The sequence below is a fragment of the Otolemur garnettii genome, unplaced genomic scaffold (genome assembly GCF_000181295.1).
Source record: "Otolemur garnettii isolate 467f Iridium unplaced genomic scaffold, OtoGar3 scaffold00006, whole genome shotgun sequence".
Taxonomy (NCBI): domain Eukaryota; kingdom Metazoa; phylum Chordata; class Mammalia; order Primates; family Galagidae; genus Otolemur; species Otolemur garnettii.
Genome location: NW_003852401.1, coordinates 45181976 through 45194076, shown reverse-complemented (window position 1 = coordinate 45194076; position 12101 = coordinate 45181976). Strand labels below are relative to the sequence as shown.

The following is a 12101-nucleotide window of genomic DNA, read 5'->3' as shown; positions in this document are numbered from 1 at the left end:
AGACCCCCACCCGGAGGGCGGCTGACGCTGTCAGTTTACAAATTCTGTATGGGCGGGTGCCCCACCGCCACGACAGGGATCCTGGGTTAAAGTCCCAGTCCTGTCCTGTTCCAGACCCCAGTCCTGTCCAGTCCCCGGCAGGGATCCTGGGTTAAAGTCCCAGTCCTGCATCTCCGCGGTTCTGTGGCGCCGTTTTGTCTGTTGTGAATTCGTTAAGTGTACGGGACAGGGGTGACCCTGGGTTAGAAGCCCAGCCCTGCCTCCGTGAGTTAGTGGCGCCATTTTCGTACGGGACAGGGGGATCCTGGGTTAGAAGCCCAGCCCTGCCTCCGTGAGTCAGTATCACTGTTTTGTGTCTGTCTTTTTGTGTGGGCCTGGAGGGGACAGGTGGTCCTGGGTTTGAGTCCCAGCCCTGCCTTCTCGGACCTGTAAGCAGGGATTTCCCTGACACCTGGGAAGTGGCTAATGACCTTGAAAGCCTCCTCAAACCTGTAGACAGAGACCTCTCTGTCGTCTGGAGGGCAGCTGACAACTCTGTCAGCTTCCTCAAACCCGTAGGTAGGCGTCCCCTGCCATCTGAATCAATTTCAGTTTTGTGGCGCTGTTGTTTGCCCGTGCGGTTTTTGTTTTCGTGTGTGTCTATTGTTTTCGTTTGTCTCATGGTCTTTTCTGTGTGGACCGGTCCTCCCAAAATGGGTAATCAGTTAACAACCCCTCTTTCCCTGACCCTAGCCCATTGGAAGGACATCAAGGCTAGGGCCCGCAACCTCTCGGTGGAGGTGCGCCAGAACCGCTGGCAGACTCTCTGTTCCTCGGAGTGGCCGACTTTTAATGTCGGTTGGCCCTGAGGCGGAACCTTCATTCTGCCAGTTATCTTACAGGTCAAGTCCAAAATCTTCCAGTTAGGGCCTCAAGGCCACCCTGACCAAGTTGCTTACATCATCATCTGGGAAGACTTGACCAGGAACCCCCCAGCATGGGTTCTACCCTTCCTCAGCCCTGGGGACCCCTCCCAGTCCCCTCTCACGAGCCATACTGCATCCCCCTCTGCTCCTCCTTCTACCCTTCTCCCTCTCAAAATGGAGGAAGAGACCACTCGACCTCAGAAACCAGTTCTCCCAGATTCCGAACCAGACCCTCTCCTTCTAGGCCCCCCCCCACCGTATCCGCAACCCCTTCTGCCGTCTGCAAGGACCCCCTCCTCACCCGCCAACTGCCTCTTCCCCTTCTTCCTCAGCTTCCTCCTCCTCCGCAGGACCCGCACCTTCTTCTCCACCCCGCCTTAGGCTCCGGAGGGATCACGACCCCCGGAATGTTGACAGATGGACAGCTCCCACTTTCCCTCTCTGGACGGTGTGGGATGAGGAGTACTACTGGCCATTTTCGGCCTCCGATTTATATAATTGGAAGACCCATAATCCCACCTTTTCCCAAGACCCCCAAGCCTTAACCTCTTTGATAGAGTCTATCCTCCTGACCCACCGCCCAACTGGGGATGACTGCCAACAGCTCCTTCAGATCCTCCTAACCACGGAGGAAAGGCAGCGGGTCATCCTGGAGGCACGACGTCACGTGCCCGGACCTGATGGGAGACCTACACAACTCCCCAATGAAATTGATGCCGCTTTCCCTCTTAACTGGCCAGATTGGGATTTCAACACCGGTACCGGTAGGGAGCGTCTTCGTCTCTACCGCCAGACGTTATTGGCAGGTCTCAAAGGGGCTGGAAAACGCCCCACTAATTTGGCCAAGGTACGAACAATAGTACAGGAACAGACAGAGAGTCCAGCAGCCTTTATGGAAAGATTATTAGACGGGTTTAGGATGTACACCCCGTACGATCCAGAGGCGCTGGAACACAAAGCCACTATAGCTATGTCATATATAGATCAATCTGCAGCAGACATCCGAGCAAAGCTGCAACGGCTAGATGGATTGCAGACTTTCTCTTTACAAGATTTGATAAGGGAGGCAGAGAAAGTCTACAATAAGAGGGAAACCCCGGAAGAAAAGGAAATAAGATTGGCTAGGGAACAAGAAGAGAGGGAGAGTAGGAGGGACAAGAGAAGAGATAAGAACTTAACTAAGATCTTGGCCACAGTGATACAGAATACAGACAGAAAGTTAGGACAGGGTGACAAGTGGAGAGATCAAAGACGGCCCAGAGTTGAACACGATCAATGCGCATATTGTAAAAAGAAAGGACACTGGGTTAAGGACTGCCCAATTAAACCCACTGGTAAAAAGAAAAAACCAACACCTATTTTGGCCATAGAAGATAGTGACTAGGGAAGTCAGGGCTCAGGTCCCCCTCCTGAGCCCCGGCTAACCTTGTTGGTAGGGGGACAAAGAACCACCTTTTTAGTAGACACAGGAGCCCAGCATTCAGTCCTGACTAGTTACTCAGGACCTATGTCATCAAAAACTTCTCTGGTGCAAGGGGCCACAGGGAGTAAAGTTCACCCGTGGACATCAACACGCACTGTGGACCTTGGAACTAAAAAGGTAACACACTCTTTTCTGCTGGTCCCAGAGTGCCCTTTTCCATTGCTGGGGCGAGATCTCCTCTCAAAAGTAGGAGCCCATATCCATTTCTCTGACGATGGGGCCCAAGTGACTGACAAACAGGGGCTCCCTCTACAAGTCCTCACCTTAAGCCTCCAAGAAGAATATAGACTATATGACACACCCCAGCAAAGGGCCCTGCCACACAATTGGCTCCAGAAAATTCCCCAAGCATGGGCCGAGTCGGCCGGGTTAGGAAAAGCCCAGCAGCAACCCCCCATTATTGTACAGCTCAAGCCCACTGCTACCCCAATATCGGTACGGCAATATCCTATGAGCCAAGAAGCCAGGGAGGGAATTCGGCCTCACATCCAAAAATTCCTAAAGCTCAGAGTTCTGGTGCCCTGTCAGTCTCCTTGGAACACACCGTTGTTACCAGTTAAGAAACCTGGCACCCAGGACTATCGGCCAGTCCAAGACCACCAAGAAGTCAATAAACGGGTCATGGATATCCACCCGATGGTGCCAAACCCTTACAACTTGCTGAGCATACTCAAACCCTCCCATAAATGGTACACTGTCCTTGACCTAAAAGATGCCTTCTTCTGTCTAACTTTAGCAACTCAGAGTCAGCCTCTATTTGCTTTTGAGTGGAAGGATATAGATCTCGGGGTGTCGGGCCAACTGACCTGGACTCGACTACCACAAGGATTTAAGAACTCTCCTACCTTGTTTGATGAGGCACTGCACCAAGACCTCGCCCCGTTCCGGCTCCATAACCCGGACATTATCCTGCTCCAATATGTAGACGATTTACTTCTAGCAGCTGCCAGTGAAGAATCCTGCCGCCAGGGGACAGAGGCCTTACTACAGGAATTAAGCCGACTAGGGTACTGAGCTTCTGCAAAAAAAGCCCAGATTTGTCAACAAAAGGTAACATACCTGGGGTACGCCCTGAGAGACGGGGAGAGATGGCTTACGGAGGGACGGATTAGGACAGTAGCCCAAATACCCATTCCTACTAATGCGGGAAGTACGAGAGTTCTTAGGAACAGCAGGTTACTGCCGCCTCTGGATACCAGGATTTGCTGAATTAGCAGCTCCCTTGTACCCTCTCACACGAGCGGCCGCCCCATTCGAATGGCTTCCTGCCCAACAAGATGCTTTTGATAAAATCAAAAAAAAGCATTACTCTCCTCACCGGCATTGGGACTCCCAGACCTGACTAAGCCATTTATCCTGTACTTAGATGAAAGGGGAGGAGTGGCAAAAGGAGTGCTGACCCAGACCATAGGGCCATGGAAAAGGCCTGTGGCCTATCTTTCAAAGAAACTGGATCCAGTAGCAGCGGGGTGGCCCCCTTGTCTCCGCATTATAGCAGCCACAGCGCTTCTAGTCAAAGACTCTGACAAGTTAACACTGGGACAACCTCTGACGCTGATTACCCCCCATGCCATTGAGGGAGTAATCCGTCAGCCGCCCGACCGATGGCTCTCTAATGCTAGAATCACCCACTACCAAGCCCTACTGCTGAACCCAGACCGGATCACTTTTGGTAAGACATCAGGACTCAACCCAGCCACCCTTCTACCCGAGCCAGACCCCTCTCAGCAGGTTCCACATGACTGCCAACAAATCCTGGCCAGAGTACACAGAACTAGGGAGGACTTGAAAGACCAGCCGCTACCCCAAGCGGACTACACCTGGTACACAGATGGCAGCAGCTTCCTACGTGAAGGTACCAGGAAAGCTGGGGCAGCGGTGGTGGATGGGACTCAGACTATATGGGCAGAGGCCCTCCCACCAGGGACCTCCGCCCAGAAAGCAGAACTTATAGCTTTAACAAAAGCCCTAGAATTGTCTGAGGGAAAACGAGTCAACATCTATACCGATAGCCGCTATGCCTTTGCCACGGCTCATCTTCACGGCAGCATCTATGAACAGAGAGGACTCCTTACATCGGAGGGTAAAGAAATTAAGAACAAGCAGGAAATACTTGCACTCTTACATGCACGGTTTCTACCCAAGCAACTTAGCATCATCCACTGCCCAGGACACCAGAAAGAAAACACTCCGGTAGCCATAGGAAATCGGATGGCAGACCAAGAAGCCCGACGAGCCGCCCTCGAGGTTGACACCGCGTTTGCTTTGACCACTCTCACTGAGCCTGAAGAGACTACCTCAACTCCACGGTATGAATATACCCAAAAAGACATGGAGGACACTGAGAAGATAGGGGATGTGAAATATCACTATTCCTTCCATGGAGGAACTTTTCTAAAAAATGGCAACATCGTCCTCCCGGCAAAGGATGCCAAACTCATGGTTCAGCAGATGCACAATTGGACACATCTTGGAGAGAAAAAGCTAAAACAGCTCATCGATCGGACTGACTTCATCGTCCCTAACGCATCCTCCATCATCTCACATGTGGTAAGGTCCTGCATCCCCTGCCAACAGGTCAACGCAGGGCGACCTTCCCCTGGACTCTCCGCCACGCCAGGAGTGCGAATCAGGGGAGACCGACCGGGAACTCACTGGGAGGTAGATTTCACGGAAATCACTCCCAGAACCTCCCGGTACCAGTACCTTCTTGTCTTCATCGATACCTTTTCAGGTTGGGTAGAAGCCTTCCCCACCCATCGAGAAACTGCTCATGTTGTGGGAAAGGCCATCCTTGAAGACATCTTCCCCCGATTCGGGCTGCCAAAGGTAATTGGATCAGACAATGGGCCGGCTTTTGTCTCTCAGGTAAGTCAGGGACTGGCCAAGACATTGGGGATCGATTGGAAATTGCACTGTGCATATAGACCCCAAAGTTCAGGACAGGTAGAACGAGCAAATAGGACAATTAAAGAGACCTTGACTAAATTAGCCTTACAGACTGGCGCTAAAGACTGGACACGTCTCCTACCCCTGGTCCTATTTAGGATTAGAAACACCCCCTCCCGTTTTAACCTTACCCCTTACAAGATCCTGTACGGTGGGCCTCCCCCCATAACACATATGCAATTCCCTTATATTCCTTCCACTTCCAATGCAGACCTCCAGGCTCGGCTCAAGGGGCTCCAAGCTGTACAAGCCCAAGTCCGGGCTCCGCTAGCAGAAGTCTACAAGCTGGGCCATTCCGAAGCCAAACACCCGTTCCAAATAGGAGACTCTGTCCTAGTGAGGAGACATCGCTCTCAAGGACTCGAGGCCAGGTGGAAAGGCCCATACACGGTGATCCTCACAACCCCAACTGCCCTCAAGGTGGACGGAATTGCAGCTTGGGTACACGCATCCCACGTCAAACTTGCTCATCAGTCTATAGCCACAGGACCGGGAGACGAAACACGGTGGCAGCTCCACAAATCCACAGAGCCACTCAAGATAAGACTGACAAAATACTCCCCGTCCTGATCACTCTTTGTTCCTTTTTACCCTTGTTTGCTTCTAGCCCTTATTGACCCATGCACCTAACATGGCAAGTTATAAATCCCAACACAGGGAAAGTCCTCAACTAAACCCCGGGGATCCACCCCCCGGGCACCTGGTTCCCAGAACTTTTAGTGGACCTCCATGACCTGCTGGGGACCACCCTTTGGTGTCGTCCAGATTTGACGGGGACTTTCTATGTCTATCCTGGTCATCTCTCTGATAAGTGTGGAGGAGTGAGTTCATATTTTTGTTTTTCATGGGACTGTGTCTCAACTGGGCAAATATGGTGGGATCCCCCTAAAAAGGGAGACCTGATTCAAGTAAAGCGAAAGACCAAATGCCCAAGCAAAGGATGCCCCCTAGTAAACCCCAGGTGTGACATAGTTAGCATTAGATTCACTGAAAAAGGGGAACAGATGCAGGGTTGGGAAATCGGCAAATGGTGGGGTATAAGACTATATAGTACCTATGAAGACCCAGGGAACGTCTTCCTGATTAGGGTCCAGGTAAAGGATCCATATCCCCCGGTACAAATAGGCCCGAACCCCATCCCCCGGGCAGCCCTCACCCTCTCCACCATTTCTCCTAACCCCAACAACAACACCCTTCACAATATTCCCTCACCTCTCAGCCCCGTATCCACCCCTTCCAACCGTATTTTTAATCTAATCCAAGGAACCTACACGGTCCTAAACCTAACAAACCCTAACCTCACGGAATCCTGTTGGCTGTGCGTGGCCTCGGACCCCCCATATTACGAAGGGGTAGCCACCATTGGTAATTTTTCCAACTCTTCTTCCCTCGACCTCTGTAATTGGAGAGAACATCGAAAATTAATTCTCACAGAAGTATCTGGCTCAGGGACCTGCTTGGGAACTCCAAGCCTCCCCTATTCCAACTTATGCAACTCTACCCTATCAGTTCCCCCCTCTCCTACCTTCCTGCATCCCTTACTTCTAGACCTCTGGTGGGCTTGTAACACTGGCCTCACCCCTTGTGTGTCCGCTTCCATTTTTAACCAGTCCCAAGATTTCTGTGTACTCGTATGTGTGCTTCCTCGAGTTTACTGGCACCCTGGACACACTCTCGACAACCGTTTTTCCCAGAGGCAAAAGCGGGAACCAGTACCCTTAACCCTAGCAGTGATCCTGGGTATTGGAGTCTCAGCAGGAGTAGGTACCGGAGCAGCGACCCTCATTCGGGGTAACCAACATTTCACCCAGCTAAGGACAGCTATAGATCAAGACCTGAAAGCTGTAGAAGAGTCTATAACTAAAATAGAGCAATCTTTAACCTCCCTGTCAGAAGTAGTTTTACAAAACAGAAGAGGTTTAGACCTCCTATTTTTGAAGGAAGGAGGCTTGTGTGCAGCTTTAAAGGAACAGTGCTGTTTTTATGCCGATCACACCGGGGTTGTTCGAGACTCTATGTCCAAACTTAGAGACCGTCTAGCTCAGAGACAACATAACCGAGAGTCCCAACAAGGTTTATTTGAGAGATGGTTCACTAAGTCCCCTTGGCTAACTACTCTCCTTTCTGCTATAGCTGGACCTTACTCATCCTCCTGCTCCTCCTTACTTTCGGCCCTTGTGTGCTTCTCCGATTGCTTGCTTTTATTTGGGAGAGGCTTAGCATAACTCAAGCCCTCATACTCACTCAGCACTATCAGGCCCAACAACAATAGCATGCTTATCTAGGGTCTTAAGATTAAGACCAGGTACTTGATAAGAGGAGGGAATGAAGAGACCTCCTGAATATGATCCTTCCCTGTTTCCCCTGAATCAGACCCCCTCCCCTGCTTCCTTTCCCCATGTCCTCAACCTACCAACAGACTCCCACCAACGCCCCTCCTCTAACAGCATTACCAACGGCATTCCGTTCCCTTCCCCCGTTTTGACAGTTTATCCCACCGGTTTAGCAGTTTATTCTGGAATATAAAAGCAGCCTGTAACAGCCCTTCGGGGTCCTCTCAGTTCCTCTGTGAGCTGCTGAGGCACCCTGGCGCGCCAGAAATAAACACCTCTTGCGTTTTGCATCGACTGAATCTGGTGACTGTTTCTTGGGGGTAGCTCTATATCCCAACCGGACCCCGTGTTTTGGGTCCAACATTAAGATGATGTAAATATTCTAAAACTGAATTTTGGTAATCACTAAACAATTCCAAAACTGTACTAAATTTACTCAAACTCACAGAATTGTTTATAACCAGTGTCTACAGCTTCAAAAGGTGATTTCCCTATATGAACTCTGTCTCCTTGAAACTAAAGCACCAGGAATGCATTATGGAGGGAAGATTATAGATTCTTCTATACAACAACTCTTAACAGGGAAGTGATTTCTATGCACCCAGGAGAATTTATGAAGAACCAAACAGAATGGCCCACATAACTCTGTAAACCAAGTCTTCCATCTCCCTTCAAAAAAGGTATTAGTTAAAAACAAAACAAAACATTCAAGATTTACACTATCTAGGCTCAGCTCCTGTGGCTCATGCGGCTCAGGCACCAGCCACATACACCTGAACTGGCAGGTTCGAATCCAGCCCAGGCCGCCAAACATCAATGACAGCTGCAACCAAAAAATAGCCAGGCGTTGTGGCAGGTGCTTGTAGTCCCAGCTACTTGGGAGAATCACTTGAGCCCAGGAATTGGAGGTTGCTGTGAGCTATGATGCCATGACACTCTACCCAGGCTCTCTGTCTCAAAAAAAAAAAAAAAAAAAATGGATTTACACTATCTTTTTATTTTTCCTTCTCTATTTCTACAGAGTTTTTTAAAGAACACTGCAAATTAAATGTACTTCTCCTATAAGTGTTCTTTCATATTAAAAAAATCATTCAGGATCCATAAACAAGACAGACGATACATATCCCCACCTATAATAAGATTTTTTTAAAAACCATTTGGTGCTGATTTCTAGCTTGATTTGAGGTTCTACCACTACTAACTTGGAACTGCCACTCATTTGAGATTCCTCTGGCTCTCTCTGTGGCTTACATAATCAATCCAACTTTCTACTAGCCAGGCTGGCCTCTCTGTAGCTGGTTTTCATAAATACAAAATTTGTATATTTGTTACTGGAACTACTTGCTGAAATGTGGAACTGGTTAAAAGTATCATTTGTTTTAAAATGTACATGCAATTTCACATACATGCAGCAACACATCTTCCACATCCAGCCAATGAATCAAACTAATGCTTTCTATTAAAGGACAGAACAAAAAAGACCATTAGTGTTTGCCTTTCTTTTCGGCGGCTTTAGTAAATGTTTTTCAAAAAATCAAGAGGAGTATGACCAAATTAAAAAAGATAAATTAAAATTCATAATACACCTCAGTGTGACTGGTCCACTTCTAAAGAACCAGGATTTGCTCTTGGGGGAGGTGAAAGAGGCCTTGATACAACTAGCAAAAAAAAAACTTCTTGTTCAATGAAGTCTTTCTCATACATGAGTAATGTGCGTGTTTACTTCCACGTGAATCTGGTTGTACCAGATTACATTACATCGAAACATCAAGTTTAATGGATGAAGTCACAATGAACATGTTTTCTATCTAAGCTTATGTAATGAATGATCCCAACACATGGTATGAATTCTATCATTTGTAACAACCCTTGAGGAGAGTAATGAGAAAATGTTCTCTGCAGCGTATCACTAAAGTTGAGTGACATCCATAAATAGCTATAGTTGGGTGGCCCCAAAATGCTCTGCTCATTTGATAATGGTAAGTCAATCATATCACAGTTTAGATGCATTAAATGGGACACAGGTTAGAATAAAATTAGGAGCCCACGAGTTTTCCAAGTTTCACATCAGAACAAAAGCCCAGGCACATACAGGTCTTTGCTGGAAAATTCCTTGGCCTCTTTCCTTAAGATTCTGGTCCCAAGCTTCTCATGTTTCAAAAACTCCAAATCGTTTTCCTCTCCAGAGCGCTAACACATACAAAACCATAGGGGGTTCATTTATAAACCCACCTAAAAACACAAATGAGCAACCCAACAAACATAAAGCACCCCAAAAAATTTCTCAAGGGCTTTGAAAGCGACTTGGCCTCGCGTTCAAATAAAGAAGTATGGGGAGACAATCGCTCATGAGAATCGCTCCCGGCGGACGCCGGGAGGACAAGAGCTGCGCCCCGGGCTACCCTAATTGATCCTCACCCGCTCCTGGAGCCCTGGCGGCGGGCAGGGGTAGGGGGTGAGGGGATGAGGCAAAGATAAGGCCAGCTGTAGTGGGTAATGAGTCAAAAGAGGCGAGCTTTTCACAACTCCCACGGATCCGGGGCAAAGAAATTCACCTTTGCTCCTCTCCTTTTAAGAAGAGATAGCTGCCTGCGCTTAAAGAACAAAAAGAACCAAAACGCCAACCCCCAGCTCCCACCGCTCTGGAGGTTCCCTTCCTCGTGACCCCTCCGTGGCTGCAGCCTCTGGGCTCGCCCCGCCCCCCCAGGCCACGCCCCTCACCGGCAGGTCCGCCTTCTCGATGGTCCCGCCCCCATGGACTGGCACCACCCCCGCCGCTCCCCACCGCCCCTCCGCCCCTCAGCCCAAGCACCGGACTAGAGCCCCGCTCACCCACCTCGACGCGCAAGAGCGCGACGGACGTTCTCGCGAGTCTTCCCTCTTTCTGCCCCATCACCCCCGCCTCCAGCTGACGTGTCGGTCAGACCCCCGCGGGATGCTACCGCCTTCCTTTCATTCTGCGGGCTCTTACCGGGTGGTCCACGCTAGAGCTGCTTCAGCAGTTTGGGCAAAAGCAGAAAGGAAGCCACTGCCCGGGTTCTGTGGCTTGAAATTTGGCTTTACCTTGTGCTGGCTTTTTGTTTTGTTTTGACTTTTTGGAATTTTCCCGCGGTCGCTCGGCAGTGGAGTCGCGCGCGCGCGCGCGGGCACACGATCTCGCGGTGCACTCTGGGGCCTGGCTAGAAGCCCCGCGCGCTCCCGCGGCATCGCGGGAAAATTCCGACGAATCTGGGGCCCTTGGGGGCGGGGTGGAGCGCAGCCCAGGCTCGGGCGGAAGTCGGCCCGGTTGGGGTGGGCTAGAGGCCAGTTGGGGCCCGGAGGGCTGGTCAAGTCTTCTCTAGACCTGTGTGAAAGTCCCGGCGAGAACAAGCCCGCAGCAAGGCCCGCAGGGACAAAAATCCTGAGGTTTTCGATCCTGTTGTTGCCCGATTATTTTAAGATCTGTTCAAAATGCAGAGGAGGTAAAATAGGAAGTAGTTATTGTAAAGAAAAATCGAGGCATTATCGAGGGGGTAAAACCTCTATATAGGGTCTGGAATATGATTTTCTAGCTGTGGTCTCAAAAAAGGCACCCTCCGGTAATGATTTCCCCTGGTCCCAAATCATTTCCATGCAGAGTTTGATTGAAGTTCAGATCAGTTCGACGCTGTATTTAGACTACTTAAATAAATGGAAAGCAGAATTTTATACATACTTTCATTCATGTCAATGGTATTAGCTTGTCTTGGTCAAGTTTTTTTTTTTACATTCCTGAAGTTAGTAATGCATGAAAGTTTTCATAAATGTTTAAATTCTTAAGAAAAAATAATCTGAGAATCTAGCTTTTAAATATTTTAAGTCAATACCTCACAGCCATAAGTCATAATCATAAAACAAACTTACAGTATGCCTTCAAAAAATTTAACACTGTATGCCTGTAATAGAAATAGCTCTCAATTATTTAAACACTTCTAACTTTTCTTACCCTGAAGAAGTACCCATTTTACCAAGGAATAAATTCAATTCAGAGAGTAAATTGCCAAGGTTATACAGTTTATATGTGACAAAATTAGTATGTAAAACAGTGGTAGCAACAGTCTTAAAAAGAGAAATACAAAAGGAATATGGTCCAAAACTTGGGACACATTGGCAAGATGTGAAACTGTATTAAGGAACCAGGTGATTAAATTCATTCTTGAAATTATTCCCTGCCAGTTAAAGAGGTCTGCTTTTTCTGATGTGTGCATAGTGTGATGTGGGTGAATCAAAAGCAGGGATACATGCTTGAGTAGCACTCGTGATGGACACTTTGGTCATAAGAAAATAACATTTGTAGTGAGAAATCAAGTTAAAGTTTAAGTTCTGCGTATACTAGCAAAGAAAACAAACATACATGTATTAAGAGAAAATATCTATCTTGGTACTCAGTGCTGAAAAATCATTTTTAGTGTT

General features: G+C 48.7%; 1 protein-coding gene across 1 annotated transcript in view; it reads right to left on the bottom strand.

Annotated features, from left to right (window-relative positions):
- FANCC (Fanconi anemia complementation group C) overlaps window positions 1-10840 on the bottom strand; it is a 261505-nt gene extending 250665 nt beyond the window's left edge. Inside the window, exon 1 of the mRNA XM_003783068.3 lies at window positions 10642-10840. The gene's annotated coding sequence lies outside the window, so the exon portion shown is untranslated. The remainder of the gene's footprint in view (window positions 1-10641) is intronic.
- Between the last annotated feature and the right edge of the window lie 1261 nt (window positions 10841-12101).